This window comes from Chlorocebus sabaeus, chromosome 18 (genome assembly GCF_047675955.1).
Source record: "Chlorocebus sabaeus isolate Y175 chromosome 18, mChlSab1.0.hap1, whole genome shotgun sequence".
NCBI classification, from domain to species: Eukaryota; Metazoa; Chordata; class Mammalia; order Primates; family Cercopithecidae; genus Chlorocebus; species Chlorocebus sabaeus.
Genome location: NC_132921.1, coordinates 58,356,988 through 58,377,637, shown reverse-complemented (window position 1 = coordinate 58,377,637; position 20,650 = coordinate 58,356,988). Strand labels below are relative to the sequence as shown.

The 20,650-nt window shown below is 41.7% G+C and overlaps 1 pseudogene; it reads right to left on the bottom strand.

Annotated features, from left to right (window-relative positions):
* Nucleotides 1-8,065: 8,065 nt before the first annotated feature.
* LOC119618606 (eukaryotic initiation factor 4A-III-like) overlaps nt 8,066-20,650 on the bottom strand; it is a 37,648-nt pseudogene continuing 25,063 nt past the window's right edge.

Below are 20,650 nucleotides of genomic sequence, written 5' to 3'. Positions count from 1 at the left end.
ATGTACACCAAATTAAAAAAACAAAAACAAACCTTAAAGAACATGGCAGTTTTCTGACAAAGACCACTGTGACTAAACATTTACTCACATATTTCATAAGATACAGGGAAGTTCATGCACAAATACATGGATGAGAATCCTATGAGAGACACTGTTTGGGGAGGGAAGTTTAAAAACGAAAGTCCATAGAGTGAATGGGAAAAGCTAAGGTGAGAGTATTAGGTTCCTAGTGCTGCTATAACAAAGTAACACAAATGGAGTGGCTTAAAACTATGGAAGTTTATTATGTTGCAGTTCCAGAGGATAGAGGCCTGAAATAATGATGTCAGCAGGGCTGTGTTCTCTCTACATGATCTAGGGGAGGAGACCGTAGGTGGTTGCTGGCAATCCTTGGCATTTTTTGCTTGCAGACACATCACTCCAATCTCTGCCTCAGTTGTCACGTGTGTGTGTGTGTGTGTGTGCACATACATCTATTCTCTTCTTAGAAGGACCGTGGTCATCTTGGATTAGGATCCACTGAAATCCAGTATGATTACATCCACAAAAACTCTATTTCCACACTGGGTCACGTTCACAGGTACTGGGGTTAGGGACTCAACATATCTTTTTGGAGGACACAGTTCAACCTGCAACAGTCAGTCTCTGAAGTCTTCTATGATGGTATCCCGAGGTTGGCAGAACAGCCCATAGGGAGAGAGGGGCTGCCCAGCACCACTATACAACATGCAAAACCAGGTCAAAGATGGATCTTCAGTAGAAATGATAATGGCAATAACAACGAGCTTATCAAATACTTAGGATGTGCCGGTTTTTCTAAGAACTTTACAAGTGTTATCTTACTTAATTCTCGGGCTGATGCTATGATGTAGGTACTTTAGCCCCATCTTACAGATAAGGAAGTTGAGGTGATGCAGGATTTTTCTCGACTCCTTCACGGGACTCACAGCAGAAGTGCCCCCTCTACTTGGCCCCGCCGCGCTCCACCCTTTGTGGGAGGGAGCATGTGAACAAGCGATGCAGGATCCAGCCAGCCACCCCAGGGGCCAACACAGGAACGAGCTCCATGCGGCCCGCAGGCAGACCAGGAATGTCGCCTGGAGGGCAATGCGGCAGCACCCAGGTGAGGGTGACTGCTACCCCAAAGCCCCACAGGGGGTGCTACAGTGCTCCTTTAGTTCCGCTGTCCATGGACAGTGGTTTGTTAGCAGCTCGGTTGGCCCCTTGCCTCGTCATGTACGGCGGCTGCCTTCCCCCCTCCCCCACTCCACCGCAAGCCCAAAGCTGTGACAGCTTTTCCGATGACCTGCACTGGGTGGGTCTTGAGCTCTTGTCCAGTGTCCATGAAGAGTGGAGTCACATGGAGGGTTGAAGGGTGGTAAAGTGGAGAATTTTATTGAGTGATGAAAATGGTTCTCAGTGGAGAGGGGAGCTGGAGAGGGAACAGAAAGGACAGGTAATTTTCCCCAAAGTCAGGTCGTCTCTCCTTTACCAACTGAGTCTGGGATCTTTATAGGTACAGGATGGGGAGTGCCTGCTGATTGGTTTCTGAGTATGCAAAAAAGGTTAAAGTGAAAACACCACTCAAAGCTGGGTACAACAGTGTAGAAAACCAATCAGGAAAGGGTAGGTATATGTAAAATAGGTGAAGGGTGGGGACCAATCAGAGGAAAGCATGCCAAACAGGAGGACAAGTTCTCAATCCAGTCTGAGAATTTAACTTGTAGCTTGGCCTTCAGGCTTTAAACTGTCTTCAGCTTGGAGGTGGGGTATCACTGGGACCCAACCCTGTCTGCCTGGGTATTTGGCTGCCTCCTGTAGCTATCAGAGGCATAGAGAGCCAAAGGTGGGATTGAGAAAAAGCTCACAAAAATAACAGGAAGGGGAGCTTAGGCATGGTGGGAGACCTCAGGTGAAGCCTGAGCAGATCCAGCTGCTCACCTAGAGCGCCTTGGGGTACTAGGAAAGCTGCCTCGATGGAAGCTTTCCTCTCTTTCGAAATCACCTACATACTTGAGACTGCCTGAAATTCACAATAGAAACGTATTCCTTGAGACAAAGACTTAGATCCAAGCCAATTTGAAAGGGATATTGGACGTTCATACATAAACTATGTGAATATATACTTGGGAGTACTTGAAGGGTTGACATATATTGAGCAGACCATAGAGAATAACAACTTATTTAGTGTTACCACCCACTGAAATTGTCTTGAATGAGGAATCTCTTGGAAAATTATAGGTAAAAATATGTTTATATATAAAGGTAAATATTGTGTGATTGTAAATCCAGAGATAGTAGAAGGTCATGATTAAGATTGTAGATCTGGGGCCAGGGTGCTCATGTTCAACTTCTAGCTCTGCCCTCAGCCTGGGACCTGGGATGGGATACTAAAACTTCTTCGTGCCTTGGTTTCCTCATCTATATAAAATAGGGGTGATAATAATAGAACCTACCTTGTAGAGTTGTTGTGAGGATAAATGTGTTAATACAGACTTTAAAACAGGGTCTGGAACATAGTAAGTGAGAATGAACACTAGGCAAGGAAGTTGAGGGGTCATTCTGTTGTCATTTTAAAAAATGTTTATTTTTTGAGGCAGAGTCTCACTCTGTCGCCCAGGCTGGAGTGCAGTGGCGCAATCTCAACTCACTGCAACCTCTGCCTCCCAGGTTCAAACGAATCTTGTGCCTCAGCCTCCAGAGTAGCTGGGATTACAGGCATGCGCCACCACGCCTAGCTAGTTTTTGTATTTTTAGTAGAGACAGGGTTTTACCATGTTGGCCAGGCTGGTCTCGAACTCCTTGCCTCAAGTGGTCTGCCTGCCTCGGCCTACCAAAGTGCTGGGATTACAGACGTGAGCCACTGTGCCTGGCCTGAGGTCACCATTTTGTATGTAGGTTCTGCCGTTAGAGATGCTTTCACTTTTTCTGAAACTTGATGTCAACATGGTGCCCAAAGGTACCTGCCAGCCCCTTAAAAGGACAAATCTGTCACTCTGATTCACTTCTCTTCATCTTTGATCAATATATTATTGAGTTAAAAATATTTTTAATTGTGGTAAAATACGCATGACATAAAATTTACCATCTTAACTGTTTTAAGTTTAGTAATGTTAAGTATATTCAGATTGCTCTGGCACCAATCTTGAGAACTTTTTTCATCTTATAAAACTGAAACTTTGTATCCACTCATCAACTTCCCATTCTCCCTTCCCCCCAAAACCCTGGCAATCTCATTTTACTTTCTGTTTCTATGAATTTGCCTAGTCTAGGTACCTCATGTAAGTGAAATCATACAACATGTCTTTTTGTTACTGGATTATTTCTCTTAGTATAATGTCCTCTAGGTTCATCTATATTGCTGCAAATGGCAGGATTTTCTTCCTTCTTTTTTTTCTTTTGGAGTTCAGTGGCGCCATCTCGGCTCACTGCAACCTCCGCCTCCCAGGTTCAAGCGATTCTCCTGCCTCAGCCTCCCGAGTAGCTGGGACTACAGGTGCCTGCCACCACGCCTGGCTAATTTTTTGAATTTTTAGTAGAGACAGGGTTTCACCCTGTTAGCCAGGATGGTCTCGATTGCCTGACCTTGTGATTCGTCCGCCTCTTCCTTCTTTTTTCAGAAGCTGAGTAATATTTCGTTGTATGTATACAACATGCTTTGTTTATCCATTCATCCTTCTATGGACACTTGTGTCTGTGTTCACCTTTTGGTGGTGTGAATAGTCCTTTCGTGACCACGAGTGTGCAAACATGTCTTTGAGATCCTGCTTTCAATTCTTCTGGAGAACGCATCGCAGAATTTTATGCTGCCTAAGAAACAGAGTTCAAAGCATTTTTCTGCTCTGTGCCACCCGGCTACCAGGCTGTCTTTAGCGTTTTCCTTCCCTGGCGTAGACGAGTAGGATATGCATGAGTGTCCCTAATGTAGGTTTCATTTCTTCTGGTTGTTTGGTTGATGTCAGGGCTTCATGAGGATGTGAACCATTGATAAAAAAGTTTTAGCTTTGTCTCTCCCAGACAAGTTAGCATTTAAAGACTGATTAGTTGTGCACGTAACAGGAATGGGGGGAAAAGCCTGATAAGTGGGTGGGAACACAGGTATCCTCCTCACTGCTTTTCCACCGTGTAGTGGAGAGCCTGCCATTGCTGCAGTGTTGAGGAGTGTCACAGTCCTGCCTGGCATTGAGTAATAAGTGGCAAGGCAAGAGCCCCAGCAGCTGAGTGAAACTGGTGCCCCTATGATGAGTTGGGATACAAGTAAAGAATGTATGGAAGGATTTCCATTGCCTTCGCACCAGAAACCAACCCTCCCCTCCCAGAAGCATCTTCGAATGAGCAAACCAATCTCATATCCTAGGTGGGTTCCAGTCACCCAGTCATTCTGGTGACAGTGTGATCTGTTCTGTTGCTGGTGGCTCCACAGTTCTGGAATGTGTGGGGATGGGCTGCTGCTCTTCCATGCTACCATTGCCACCAGGACCCAACATCTCTTCCTGAAGTCTGCGATGCAGGATTTTCACTCCACCACTTGTGAACAGCCCACACCCAGTGCCCTTCCATGCTCACCATCTTAGTTCCTCCTCCAGGGCAGTGCACTCCTGCTGCCACAGTACCTCCTGCCGGGGAGAATTACAAACTTCTCCAAGAGGCTTTTATTCTTTCTCCACCTTCTTTAAGGGAAGGGGTAAGGGGTGAGCACTCACTTTAGTGTTTAAGGCCCTAAATTATCAGTTGTTTCTCAAAATATTCCTTAATTGAGAAGAAGGAAGAGAGCCTCAAGTTGAAAGTGTATTTCCATTGGAAAGGTTTTAATTTTCATCTCTCCTGAGGTGCCTGGGAAGCAAGGAGGACCAAAGTTTTCCATGCAGAAGCCAAGGACAAGGATCTAGCTTTTTGCTTTACTGTGTGTGTGCGCGCGCGTACAGGGCTGGGAAGAGGGAGGGAACATTCAGTCAATCTCATCTGTCTTTGATGTCATATGACCCACTGGCCCCCTCCACTCCCCCTGCCCCGGTTTGTTTTTCTTTACTCTTTTAATTTTGACTTGCAGAAAAGTAGTAACAATAGTAGAAGAAATTCCTATGCACTTTTAAATGTAGATTTATCAATTATCTGCATTTTTTCCTATTTGCTTTATATCGTTCCTCTTCTCTCTTTCACTCTCCGTATGAAAATGAAATTTCTAAACTATTGAGGGTAAGTTAGAGACACCATGTCCCTTTACCCCAGAACACTTGAGATGGACATTGGCTTTCTTAGGAACAAAACAATGATCAAAGTGAGGAAATTGAACATTGATACAATGTTATTGTCTAATCCACTATTGGTATTCAAGTTTCATCTGTTGTTCCAGTCAGTAAGGTATCTCAAAATTCTAGCTATTTTTTTCTTGGTCTAAGATCTAATGCAGCATCACATGTTGCATATAATTGTTGTGTTTCTTAGGTTGCCTTTAATCAGGAAAAAGTCCCTATCCTTTCTTTGTCTTCCTTTGCCTTGATATTTTTTGAAGGTGACAGGCAAGTTAGTTTGTAGAATGTTCTTCAGTATGGTTTTGTCTGATTATATCCATGTTATGCATTTTTGGCAGAAGTACCAGATAAGTAATATGCTTTTCTACGCATCATATCAGGCTGTCTCATTTCAAATAATGAGCCCGATAATTTGGTAGATGATGTCTCATTAGTGGTGATGACTTTGATAACTTGGGTAAGGTTTTCCCACTCTAAATCTATGTTTTTTCCCCTTTATATATATTATAAATTGTTAGTTTTCTTGATAGAGTTGGGGTCTTGCTTGCTCTCTTGCCCAGGCTAGACTGTAGTGGCCTGATTATAACTCACTGCAGCCTTGAACTTCTGAACTCAAGTGATCCTCAAACCTCAGCCTTCCAAGTAGCTGGAATGACAGGTGTGAGTCACAGCACCCGACTCTTCCCTTTATAATTAATTAGACATTTGTGGTAGATATTTTGAGACCTTATAAATGTGCTATTTTTCTTTAAACTATGACCACTATTTTTTGCATCATTGATGCTTTTATAACTCCATCATTCCTTCTGTATTTATTAGTTGGCCTTCTACTATTTAAAAGAAGAGCCATTTCTCTCTCATCAGTATGACATTTTTAGAGTTTTATCTTATTTAAAGGGTTTTCATCCACTATTATCATTATTGATTTTGATGCTCAAATTGTCCCAGATTTGGCCAGGGCGAGTCCCTTCGAGTCGGTCTCTGTGTTCTTTTGACACGTCCTCATCATTGATCGCCTCCTTACTTTCTGGCACAAGAAAATATTCCAGGCACATCTTTTACTTTCTCTGCCTGAGTCCGGGTATCAGATTTTCTTCAAGGAGCCCTCGTTCCTTTTAGTGGAGAATGCTGTTCCGAATCAAGATCTGGGCTCCAATCTTGTGTTTGAGTTTAGCCATGAAATCAATCTATTTCTGGTCAACGTGAATGCTTGAATTCTTTCTCTTCTTAAAGGAGTCCAACTATGGTCCTGGCCTTTCAGGAGTTATACATAAATCTTCTGGAGGCCTGTTGGTCATGGGGTTTCTCTGACCTTCTGCTGCTCCCAATTCATTCCCTCTTCTCTAGGAAAGACAGCCATCCCGGGGCATCAGCACAAAGTCTATAAAGTCCCCAAGGCTTCCTGCTGGTGTGGGCTTCAAAGGCTGCAGGATATCCCAGTGGCAGAGTAAAGGAAGAATTAATGCAAATAAAACCTCAAGCCATATGACAGAATCTCAAACTGTTGGGCAAAAACGGACGCAGAGAAGCTGCTAGAGAAGGTGTTATTAGGATAGTTTCTCTCCCTGTTTTGAAGTCACAGTCTTGAATTGAAAAGCAAACTCTATTGTGCAAAATACCTAATATTTCTTAAGGATTGACTAGGTCCCAGACTGTGAGCTGTGCACGTGACACAAAGGATCTCATTTAATCCATGTAGTGACATTCCACGGGGGATCTCCTGTATCCCCAGGGAGGCCCAGAGAAATGAAGTCGAAAATGATGGAATTGGGCTATGTATCCCAGTAGACTGACTCCTGAAACTGTTATACTGCTGGACTCACAGTCCCACGCAGAGGGCATGATGAGGAAAAGGTGGGCACCAATCTTTCCAGCACTGAGAGGGAGATGAAATGAAATCACTTCTGGTAGGATCCTATTAGAAGACAGAAAACCATTGTGTGTGAAATGTATGATGAAGCCCTAGAAAGATGTTTCTCTGAGTCAGTCATTAGTAAATAAGGGATCCAGGGTTTGTGAGCAAGAGCATCCAGATTTTAATTGTTATTAACCATTTTTGATGCTATAGTAAAAATATATCCCCATCTTGGGAAAACTGAAAACTATGAGAAAGTACAGAAGAAAAGAGATGTTCTATAATCCCACTGCACTGAGATAATTATTAATACTTTAACTTGCTTCCTATGTGTTTTTTGCATAGTTGAGATCATAGCATATAAAATTATCTGTGTTGATTTTTTTCACTAAATTTTATCACATAACCACATCCCCAGGTTGTTGAAAGCTCTTCATAAACATCGTTTTAATAGCTGCATAATATTTCATTTCATGCATGTAATATTATTTCTTTATTCCTTTAATATTGGGTATTTATGTTGTTGCCACTTCCTCATTATTAAAACAAAAGAAAAACAACTAAAAACCATTGTGGTGAATATGTATGTACTTTCTGTATTTTGGTTTATTTTCTTAAAATGGAGTCTTAGAAACAATCTCCCTGCATTGAGGTATAGATATTCTATTTTTGTTATTTAAAAATAATTTAGTAATTTGAATAATTCTAATTACTATATTTTTATGGGAAAAGTTTTAAATGTTTAGTGAAAAAGGCTTAAAGCAATGCATTATTTACATATGGATAAGAAGACATGGCAGGATCCCCAGAGCTTTTCCTGGGGTGTTTGGGGGAGAGCTATGTAAAGATAGTCCACATAAACCCCACTAAATAAAAACTGCTCCTAAATATTTCCAAACAGGAACCCAAAATAGATGAACAGTCTCCAACTCATCTTTAGAGTAGTGGGACTGCTTCTTCAGATCAGATCAGTGACGTTCATAGACATTGCTTCTATCTGAGTGGAATAGTACTGTTCAATGTCTCTCGGGATGCGGATGTCGGTCATTCTTGACAAAGTTAATGGCCGCACCCTTCCAGCCATATCGACCTGATCTCCCAATTCTGTGCGAGTACAATTCTGTTTTTGGGCAGGTCATAGTTAATGATGAGGGACACCTGAGGGACATCTGACCTCCCGGCCCAGACATCTGTAGAAATGAGCCCTGTGCTGGCGCTGGATGGGAACTCCTTCATGACAGACTGTGGCCCTTTCTGAGGTGTGTCTCTGTGCATCGAGGACATGGTGAGAGCGACGTCTCTCATTTTCTCCACCAGTCAGTCAGTTTTCCTTTTGGTATTACAGAAGATGACCACTTGAATGATGGTTAGCATTTTGTAGAGATCACACAGGATGTTGAATTTCCACTCTTCTCTTTCCACTACCACAAAAAGCTGTTTGATGCCTTCCAGAGTCAATCCACCAAGATGTGGACTGGGTCCATCATGTACTTGCCGATCATCTCTAGGATTTCGCGAGGCAGTGTGGCACTGATGTGAACTACTTGTGTGGCTGGAGGCAAGTACCTGAACATGTCCTAAATCTGATCTTTGAAACTTAAGTTTACTTGTTTATTATAAAGGATATTGCAAAGGATACAGATGAAGAGATACGTAGGGCAAGGTAGTGGGGAAGGTGCTGGGAGCTTCCAAGCCCTCCTGACTGGGCCACTCTCCAGGAACCTCCATGTGTTAAGCTCTCAGGAAGCTCCCTAATTATTTTCAATAAGTAATACAAACATATATAAAACACAAATTCAAAAGATACCTAAGGTTATACAGTGAAACCAAGCCTTGCCACTCTACCTTCCAGCCACCAAGAGTCCAGCTTCAGTTTCTTGCTTTTCCTTTCAGAGAAATCCTTTGCATTATGAGCACACGTATCTGGCAGATCATTCTGTGTCACAACATAAAGACATGCTTTATTATTTATTATTTTTATGTCACCCAGGCTGGATGGAGTGCAGTAACTATTCAAAGGCATGATCATAGTACACTACAGCCCCCAACTCCTGGGTGCAAGTGATGCTCCTGACTCAGCCTCCTGAGTAGCTGGGACTAGCATTTTTCTTTTTAATGGCTGTGTACTCTTTGAGTGTATATCTCCTATGGATGGACACTTAGTTCTTCCTAATTTTTTCCTGCAATAAACAATGCTGTACTCAGTCATGCTATGTGAATCTTACTTCCACAGGATAAGATCTTAGGAATGGAATTGATGAGTTAAAAGATACAAACATCTAACATTTTGATATATATTACAAAATTTATAGAGATTATGTCAGTTTATTTTTCTATCAGTGATATGAGAATAGAGAGCCTGTTTTTTCATACTCCCATCTACAAAGTATATTATCAAATGTATTGAAGTTTGCCAGTTTAGAAGGCTAAAGTGTTATTTCATTATAATTTTAATTACTTTTATTTTGAGTGAAGCCGAGCATTTTTTTGGAAGTCACTTAATTATTTCCTTTCCTGAGCAGGCTGTGTTCTTTTGCGTTGTTTATTTTTTTTTTTATTAATTTGTAGGACATTCTTTACATAGTGAGGAAATTTTAGCTCTTTGGTTGTGATATCATCTGCAAGTGTGTGTTTTTGGCCTAGATTATCTTTTCAATTGTTTATGTTGTTTGTTGATTTGTGTGTTTTTGCCATTCAGAAATATTTTATATGTATGGTTCCATCTTTCACAGTTTTTATTTTCAGGGTTCTGAGTTTTGTCACATACACAGTATGTCTTTTCCCACTTGGAGGGTTTAAATATATTTTTCTACTTTCCTGTGGTATTTTTATGGGTTTATATTTTACAGTTAGATTTTTGCTCAATCTAAAATTTGTTTTTGTGTAAAGCGTGAGATAGGGATACAACTGAATATTTTTTTTCACATAGCTAACCTGTATTATTTATTGTGTAAACTACTTTTCCCCTGTTATTTTAAAATGCCAGCATTAACATATATTAAATTAGGCCTGGTGGCTCGCACCTGTAATCCCAGCACTTTGGGAGGCTGAGGCAGGCAGATCACTTGAGGTCAGGAGTTTGAGACCAGCCTGGTCAACATGGTGAAACTCAGTCTCTACTAAAAATACAAAAATTAGCCAGGTGTGGTGGCACATGTCTGTAATTGCAGTCACTTGAGAGGCTGAGGCACAAAAATTGCTTGAACCTGGGAGGCAGAGGTTACAGTGAGCTGAGACTGTGCCACTGCACCCTAGCCTAGGTGACAGAGTGAAATTCCATCTTAAAAAACAAAACAAACAAACAAAAAACCCATATATTAAATTTATATTGTGTATTTGGGTCTATTTCTCAATTTTTCTGTTTTGTTCTATTGGTATTTTTTTTATGAATGGTGGTGTACTTTAAAATTATTCTAGCTTTATAACAGATGTCAATACCCAGCATTGCTCTTTTTCATTATTACTCTTTTTTTTGCTTTTCCTTTCAGATAAATTCTTTACATTTTCCTGAACAGTCTTGACCACTTTTTTTTTTCGCCATAGGAACATTAGAATGGCTTTGCCTGTGTTTTTTTCTTAATTATATGTGATTTCACTAGAGTTTTTTTTTTTTTTTTTTTTTTTTTGAGACAGTCTCATCTGTCGCCCAGGCTGGAGTGCAGTGGTGCCATCTCGGCTCATTGCAACCTCCACCTCCCAGGTTCAAGCAATTCTCCTGCCTCAGCCTCCCAAGGAGCAGAGATTACGGGTGCCCACCACGATGCCTGGCTAATTTTTTTGGTATTTTTAGTAGAGGTGGGGTTTCACCATATTGGCCAGGCTGGTTTCGAACTCCTGACTTTAAGTGATTCGCCTGCCTCAGCCTCACAAAATGTTAGGATTACAGGTGTGAGCCACTATGCTCGGCTCACTAGAGTTGTGTTAAATTCTCTGATTAATTTGGGGAGAGATGATGTCTTTATAATTTGATTTTCCTTGTTTCAGAGAATGGTTGTCTTTCCATTTATTTACTTACTATTTGCCCCTTAGTAGCATTTAAAAATTTACTTCATGTGGATTTTTCATACTTCTGGCTAAGTTCATTCCTAGATATATTATCCCCTTCAGCTTTTTTTTTTTTTTTTTTTTTTTTTTGCTATTTCAAATCAAGTCTTTTTCTTCCATTTTACAATACAACCGGTAGTTGCCTGAACAGTAAATATGTGGTGGCTATTAATTTTATGTAACAATTTTGTTTCTGATCACACTTATGCTCGTTCTTAGTTTCAGCAATAGCTTTGCGTTATTAAAACAGTTGACTTGGATTTTCTTGAGAGAGTATTACATTATTTTAAATGATGCTAATTTTACCTCTTTTCTTTCTCTCTCTCTCTTTTTTTTTTTTTTGAGATAGGGTCTCATTGCGTCACCCAGGCTGGAGTGCAGTGGCATGATCTCTGCTCACTGCAGCCTCTGCCTCCCAGGCTCAAGTGTTCCTCCCACCTCAGCCTCTTGAGTAGCTGGAACTACAGGGGTGCACCATCTTGCCTGGCTAATTTTTTCATAGTTTTTATAGAGATGGGGTTTTGCCATATTGCCCATGGTGGTCTCCAGCTCCTGAGCTCAAGCGATCTGCCCAACTTAGCCTCCCAAAGTGCTGGGATTACACGTGTGAGCCACTGTGCCCAGCCTCTTTTCTTTTTTTTATGCCTCATTTCTTTTTCTTGTTTTGTTATATTGGCTCATATCCCCATTATAGTGTTATATAGTAGTTGATAAAGTGGGCATCTTTGTTTTGTTTCTCATCTTTTGAGAATATGTATAGTTTTTTCTCAGTAAGCATGATGGGAGATTGAGACAGATGTATTTTATTATGCTAAGGAAGTTTACCCATCTTTTCCTATTTTGTTAAGATAAAAAAATTAAAAGTAAATATTGAAATTTTCAAAAGCCTTTTTTTTTTTTTTTTTTTTTTTTGAGATGGATTCTCACTCTGTTGCCCAGGCTGCAGTATAGTGGTGTGATCTCGGCTCACTGCAACCTCTGCCTCCTGGGTTCAAGTGATTCTCCTGCCTCAACTACCTGAGTAGCTGGGATTACAGGTGCCCACCACCATGTCCAACTAATTTTTTGTATTTTTAGTAGAGATGGGGTTTCACCATGTTGGCCAGGCTTGTCTTGAACTCCTGACCTTGTGATCCTCCCACCTCAGCCTCCCAAAGTGCTGTGATTACAGGAGTAAGCAACCGCACCCAGCCTGAAATGCCTTTACAACATTTATGGAGACAATTGTATGGATTTTTGCTCTTGATCCATTAATATCAATGGGTTTCTTAGTATGTTTTGAATAATCCCAATTGTATGGATATTTCAAAGACTCTAATCCTTATTGTGACTGCCTCGTAGTATAGATTGTACGTGTTTGCTACCCCATCATAGTTGTATCAGAACACCTAGCAAATGTAGCATGGGGATGGTAATCAGTGGTCTTCTGCAGTAAAAAGTTATTATTGAAGAGATGAAGAAGATAAAAAATAAAAAAATAAAAATAAAAAAACCAGAAAGGGCTGAGAGGTGGGCAGATCTTCAATCTTAGTCCATTTCTGTGGGAAAACCATCTGCATAAAAGCACCTTGCATCTTTGCATGATTCAGTTATAGCAACAGGAAAGTACAAAACCCACCCACGTGGAATCACTGTGCCTTCTAGCTTATGAAACACTCTTTCTGGGTACCTATGGGAAGAATCAGGTATGTTATTCAGGAAGGCTGAGAAGCAAAATTCAACTAACATGGACACAAAAGGAAATGAATTGGCTCATGTAACTTGGAAATCTAAGAGGGTGGATCTGACTTTGGGTAGAGCTGCATCTATGAGTTCAAACACTATTATCAAGATTGTTCTTTGTTTTTTGGCTGTTGGTTACCTTTGTTAACTTCATGCTTAGAAAGTCATTCTTCACATCCCAACAAAATGGCCACCAGCTGTGCCAGGCTTACGCTTACCTCGTTCTTCATTCTTTTTGAACTAAGAAGAGACCTTACATCTTTTTTCTCCTACTATGAAAATAATCTTTTTTTCTTTTGAGTCAGAGTAGAGCCAGGCTGGTCTGGAACTCCTAAGCTCAAGCAATCCGCCCACCTCGGCCTCTCAAAGTTCTGGGATTATAGGCGTGAGCCACTGCACCTGGCCTAAAATAATTCTTAAAAAAAAACAAACTATGGCTCTGCTATGCCACAGGTCCACCTGCTTTTTAATTGCTTTGCTCAGGAAATGGAGACATCCTGATTTTGACTTTTCTGCCTGGGTCATGTGTTTGCCTCTGCAATGAGAAAGCAAAGTAGACAACAAGCAGTGGATGAGGTGATAGAACCAGGAAATTCAAGGAGCTTCCTGGCATTAGATCAAATCTTCACCATGGATCTTGATAGAAATAAATATTTCCTCTACAAGTTATGCAAAGAGACACCATGATACTTTTTTTTTTTTTTTTTTTGAGACAGAGTCTCACTCTGCACCCAGGCTAGAGTGCAGTGGCGAGATCTCAGCTCATTGCAACCTTCACCCCCTGGGTTCAAGCGATTCTCCTGCCTCAGCCTCCTGAGTAACTGGGATTACAGGCACGCCCCAACATGCCTGGCTAATTTTTGTATTTTTAGTAGGGACCAGGTTTGGCCATGTTGGCCAGACTGGTCTCGAATTCCTGACCTCAAGTGATCAGCCCACCTTGGCCTCCCAAAGTGTTGAAATTACAGATGTGAGCCACCGCACCCAGCCAACACTGTGATACTTTGAATTTAGCTGAACAGGCTCTAAAATTTAGATATTCTTATCATTTCTCAGCCAAATCATGGGAGGCGAGCATACTGCCTATGAACTCTATTGAATATTATTTGAAAGCCCATTAAATTAAATACACAAACCCTTGGCAACATGGGATTGCCATGAATTTGACTTTTATCTCTAATGTGTCAGGAAATAGTTGATGATGTTTCCTCAAAAATGACAAAGAAAATAAATTGAAATTAATTCTTTTTAGTTGATTAACTTCATGGCAATATGCATATACTTCAGAGGTTCAGGATTTAGGGAAAATAAGCATCCAGTGAAGAAAAATTGAATAGAAAGACTTGGAAGAGGAGAACTCACAAATACAAGTGAGAGATGTTTTGACAGTAATGGGATATCAAGAGCTGAATTGGCCCTGAAATTGTGTTCATTAAGTGTTGTGTGTTTCTTTGAGGTTTATTAAGACCCTGGAGAGGAAACGAACACATTTCAACACAGAGAAATAAAAATGCTCATTTAGGACTATAACATGTCTCCCTTGAGTTTTTTTAAATGTTATTTTTGACACACTTTTTTGGCATTTTGACACGCCGTTGTTACAGATCCAGTCACAGCACAGTACTTCCATTAGACAAAAACAACAGCATTTTTAGTTCTCTAAGAGAAAAAAAGTTTGAAGTGAGATTTGAACTGGCTTTCAAGAACTCTTCAGTGCAGTGAAAGAGTTGAGAAGATAAGACTGAGATGACATTTGTGTGAAGAGAGGCGGATAGGCCCCTAGCTCCTTCTCTAGGAACCCAGTCACTGTCAGCTGAGTTACTGTGCGGGACCAAATCCCAATAGCAGCATAGCCTTGACCTCGGTCTCAGGTGCTTTGGAAAGAAAACCTCACACAGATACTGTGCATATGTCGGGAGATGGAGGCAGTTTGGCTTTTTGCCAGGCAAGTACTCTGAGTGTAGCATCTCAAGGTTGTTGTCTGGGCAACTGTAATCCAAAGTCTCTGATAAGAGCCAGGAATAGGGGTGTGCCCCTGTAGTCCCAGCTACTCAGGAGGCTGAGGCAGGAGGATCGATTGAGCTCAGGAGGTTGAGGCTGTCGTGAACTGTGATCGTGGCCCTACACTCCAGCCTGGGTGACAGAGCAAAACCCTGCCGAAAACAAACAACCAAACCAAACAAACAAACAAACATTTCCTGATAAGACCTAGGACAGATTTTGAGGAAATTTGGAAAGCAGAGAAACCATTTCTTCAGTGTTTCAGGGATATCCAATCTCTGAAGTCAACTCTCACACTGCTCCTTAATTTCTTCTCTTCTTTTCTTTCTCCTTTCCCTTAATTTCTGCTCACCTGTAGGTGAAATAGAGTATGAGACACTGAAAGTGACTAAGAGATCCAGAATACATGTCAGTCCTGGTGAGGAATCCCTGAGGCCCTTGAGCCCACTTCTATCTCTCACAGTTATACCTGGAAAATGTCTTTGACTTTCATGAGCCTCTATTTCCCAATTTATAAAACGGGGATAAAGATATCTACCTGGTGGGGTTATTGTGAGGTTTTTTGCACCTGAAACAATGTTTAGAATGAAGTAGTTGTTCAGTTGATATTAGTTTCTCCTTTCTTTTTCCTTTATTTAGGAGACATGAGACAGAAGTATATGAAAAAGTAATTAGCCTTCATAGAATATTTGCATATACAACAATTTTTGATCTAGACCCTGTTTACCAAGGCAAACTGTGGCTTTGGAAGGTAAATGAATGATTTTCTACAGTGACACATACCCCAGTCTACTCATTAGTAGCAGAGCAAGCAATTCTTTAGAAATATATGTAAGCAGGCTGGGCATGGTGGCTCACGCCTGTTATCCCAGCGCTTTGGGAGGCTGAGGGGGCTGGATCACTTGAGGCCAGAAGTTGGAGACCAGCCTGTCAACATGGTGAAACCCTGTCTCTACTAAAAATACAAAAAAAAAAACCCAAAAAATTTAGCTAGGCATGGTGGTGGGTGCCTGTAATCCCAGCTACTTGGGAGGCTGAGCAGGAGAATCTCTTGAACCCAGGAGGAGGTGGAGGTTGCAGTGAGTCAAGATTGTGCCATTGCACTGCAGCCTGGGTGACAAGAGTGAAACTCCATCTCAAAAAAAAAAAAAAAAAAGAAAAAAAAAAGAAAAAGAAGAAATGTATGTGTGCTGGCTAAAGAAAAAAAAAATACATGTAAAAATAAATAAATGGGATTAAATAAACAAGAATGGACTAGTATAGCAGGCTCCTGCAGTCAGATGATCTGGGCTCAAATCCTGGCGTGGCTTCACACTCTTGGGTGAGCTGTTTAACCTTCTGAGCCTCATTCTTCTCATCTGTAAATGGGGATGACCATGGGGGCTGATAAGAGGAGGAATAACTGGAGCAATGACTATAAGCCAAGTAGACAGGGCCTGGCACATGGCATGGACACTTAGTGTTAGCCATTACTAACAATACAGAATGCAATTATCAGTCAAGTTGGCTGTTTCATGTTTGTAAGGGAACAAGGATAAGGCAAAAGATCCTAACACAATTCAGGGTATTTTTCCACATAAGTCCTGACTGTTCCACAAGGTGTTAGGGCATTTTGGAGGTTGCCATTCGAAAGGGATTTAACCAATGGCTGACATCCCTGCTTCCTCCCCGCACCTCACCGCCACACTGCAGATCAGTGCCAGCTCTGTGCATGAAACATTACTCATACTGTCTCTTTACACAGCAGTTAACCTTACTTGTCACTGCTTCCAGTGGGAGATCAAGAGCATTGAAATTACGGAGGTGGCACCATAAATCATGGTCACTTCTTGACATGGCCAGACAAAGAAGCTGGAAGGAGCCTTGCTGCAATGTCAGCTCAATGTTGAAATGTAAAGTTTTAACATATTAATTTTCTCTCTCTTTTTATTGTCATCCTCTTTTTTCCTTGCACCCTCATGACTCAAAGGAGAGCACGGGAGATTGAACTAGCAACTTGGTGGGTTAATCACCATGCATGGTTTTTCTTTCTTTCTTTTTTTTTCCCCCCTCCAAAGGGGAACACGGTGATTTAAGAATGAAATAATTGAGCAAATCTAACTTGATGTAGTGAAAGAGCTGTTTTCACCTGTGAAACCTCAAGTTTCAGCATCTCATATTTTAAACACAAAAGCTCTTAGAATGTAAGTTCTGTGAAGGATGTATCCAAGGTCTTGCACCCTGCCTAGGACATGCAGGCACTTATCAGATATTTGTGAAATTCATGGATGACTGCTCTGGCTTTCCGTCTCTCTCATTGCTTTAGTTTCTCCTATTCTTTTACCAAGACTTCCTCACCTGACCCCTCAAGTGCCCCCCAGGTATCAATGGTATCAATTAGGGAAACACCTCTGGGAGAGTTGTTAATATGGTTTGGCTCTGTGTCCCCACCCAAATCTCATCTTGAATCATAATATCCACGAGTCAAAGTAGGGACCTGTAATCACTACATGTCTAGGGAGGCAGGTAATTGGATCATGGCGTCGGTTTCCCCTGTGCTGTTCTCATAATAGTGAGTGAGTTCTCAAGAGATCCGATGGTTTTATAAGTGTTTGGAAGTTCATCCTTTGCACTTCTCTCTCCTACTGCCTTGTGAAGAACGTGACTGATTCCCCTTCTGCCATGATTGTTAAGTTTCCTGAGGCTTCCCCAGTCATGCAAAACTGTAAGTCAATTAAACCTCTTTCCTTCATAAGCTACCCAGTCTCAGGAAAGTTCTTTATAGCAGGGCGAAAATGGACTAATGTAGTTGACTTTCTGGATTCAGTTCTTTTCCTACCCTACTTGGCTGCCATGACCTAGGACTTTAACTATAAACTTGTTCTTTCTGAGGGCTTAGGATTCTGAACTGTCTCTATTTAGTAGCCTGTTTTCTTGTTTCCTCATGTTAGGCAATTGGATTTTATGAAAGCTATGCATCTCTTCCCAGATTAATTCACAAATGAGGCACATGTAGTTTGGTCCATGATTTTTTTGGACCTTTTGGGGACACATTCATGAATCTAAGTCAAAGACCATGCCTTTTGTCATTGCCTGTTTAATTATCCGTGGCTGCCACCAAGCTCTTCTCTCCTTGAGAGTGGGGAATAGGTTTTCCTCAACTTCTATTCATTTCTCAACCCACTACAATTAGGCTTTCATCTCAAAACTACTCTTCAGAAGTGGGTAGAAGTGCTCTCCAGGCTGCCAACTGCCCGAGCCATCCCCGATTCCTATCGTTGGTCATTATTGCTCACTCTTGTCTTCTCTCCTTTTCTTGGCTCTCACGACACCATTCTGCCCTTGTTCTGCTAGCTCTTGGATGCTTCCTTCTACCTTTCTTCCCTGGTTTCTCTTTGTCTTCTCTACGCCTGAATGCTCATCTTCCTAAGGGCTCTATTCGCACTCCCCCTTTCCTCACATTCTACATCCCCTTTCTGAGGAAGCACATCTCAGTTCTTGGTTTCCATCACTATGTGTCCACTGCCAATACCCAGGGCATGTCCCAGCCCAGACCTCACTCCTGAATACCCCCTCATCTCCCTCTACATTCACTTGTGGGATGGCTCCCCTGGCTTGTGTTTGGGACCTTATGCCCAACATGTCCATTGGGAGAGAGCACATGTTCTTCACTCCTGATGTTTTCTTCCACAGGGAGTCATGTGCATTATAAAACACTTTCATCCTCTTTGTACTCCCTCTCCACTTTGGAGAGGAGAAAACTCCCTGATTGGTGAGCTGCTCTTGGAGAACATGTGGTCTTGGTTCCTCTTGGCCTTCAAGAGGCTTAGTGGGAAAGTCCTTGCACCTACCATGGGAGGTAAAGGGCACCCAGGGTGGGGAGGACCAGCAGCAGTCTAATTCGGGATTCAGCCTGTGCGAATCCACTGGCCTGCAGGTATACACTGTGTTCTATAATATCAACCTCACTTTAAATAATGGGGATGTTTTAATTTCCTATTTGCTTTACTGTTTTATTTCTTTAGTGATTCAGAAGTCAGGGCTTAGAAAAAGCACATTACTTGGCTGGGTATGGGGTAGGAGAAGGGGTGGAGAGGACTTTCAAGTGCTCATATTACCCTAAACTAAACTAATTATGTTCTCATGCTTTTTCTCTGGAATCTGCCTCTCTTCTGGTTTCTCTTATTTTTCTCAATGCCAGACCTCTTTTTTCTTCCAGTGATATTTCTAGAACTTAGCTACCTGCCAGAAAATTTTTCTGAAAATGGCCTTAATTTGTGTTAATGGAAAAACAGGGAGATTTCACTCCCCATTCTGTCTCAGGAATACAAAGGGACACACAGGTTCTGTTTAATGCTTATGAAGGGAAGAAAAGAAAGACTTCTTGGTCATGGCTGTCACCTGGAATTAACTGAGCCAGATTTCTCTAGCTACGATGAAGCAGTCCAAAAGAGGTAGAAAATAGAGATCCTGCTCTCATGAAGTTTAGCATTTAAGGAGGAGGATTGTGTCAACAAGAGATACCTGAGATCACAAATAATGCTAAAATACTGAGATACACAGGAGAGCTATGATAACTATTTCAAATTCAATGAGAGGCCGGGCTTGCTGACTCACACCTGTAATCCCAGCACTTTGGGAGGCTGAGGCAGGCAGATCACCTGAGCTCAGAAGTTTGAGGCCATCCTGGCCAACATGATGAAACCCCATCTCTGCTAAAAATATAAAAATTAGCCCGGCATGGTGGCAGGTCCCTATAATCCTGGCTACTTGGGAGGTTGAGACAGCACTTGAACCCAGGAGACGGAGGTTGCAGTGAGCCGAGATTGCACCACTGCACTCCAGCCTGGGGGACAGAGTGAGACTCCATCTCAAAAAAAAAAAAAAAAAAAAAAAAAAAAGAATGCTGAAGTGATTGGATGGGGTTGGCTCCTAGCACGTAGAACTACTGTTATTATCATTTATGGAGAAGATGCGTGTATTGTTGGAATAGGTCAAGAGACCTGACTCACTTTTGCCTTTTACATCCAGATAAATTGTTTTGTACTCTTGAGACCTCTTAATTTAAATTCTGTCCTGCTTCTGTGCAGTTTGAGATGCCGTGGTTGGCTTATTGTATAAATATGGGCTTGGTTTCTATTCTGTTTTATTCTTTCCTAAACTTTATATACATCCTGACATAATTCTTGCAGGTGCAAATTCAGCCTGTAAGCAACAAGAAATATCACATTCTACGTTTTCTTTAAACTAATGTAAATCTGTTGCAGAGCCCCTATCCACAGGGCTGTCTAGAAATTCAGTGTTGGTCATTGCTGAGGCTCCCTGTGGAATTCTACCCCTGAATGGTGCAAAGGATTTGGGCATTAGAGGCTGAGCATCAGGGATGACCATCTGGTCATCGACCACCAGCCTGTTCCTGTGACCACAGAAATTTTTAGTATCCCCACCTTCAGATTGGGAGGCTCTGCTACTTGTGTGCCATGTCTTTGGGCCCAGGAATCCTGAAGGAGGCCGAGGCATCATTGTACTTAGGTCTGTCCTCTCTAGGTGTCTCCCAGAGCAACATCTTCAAGGTCTTATGACCTCCCTAGGCACTCCCTGAAACGGGTGTAGATATGAGCTTCCCACAGGACTTACATGCCTCTCTCTTCATTCCCAAAAATTTGTTTCTCTGTGTTATGGGCTGAACTTTGGGGTCCTCCAAATTCATACATTGAAGTGCTACAGCACCTTAGAATGTGACTGTTTTTGCAGATAGGGCCTTTAAAGAGGTAATTACGTAAACATGAGGTCATCC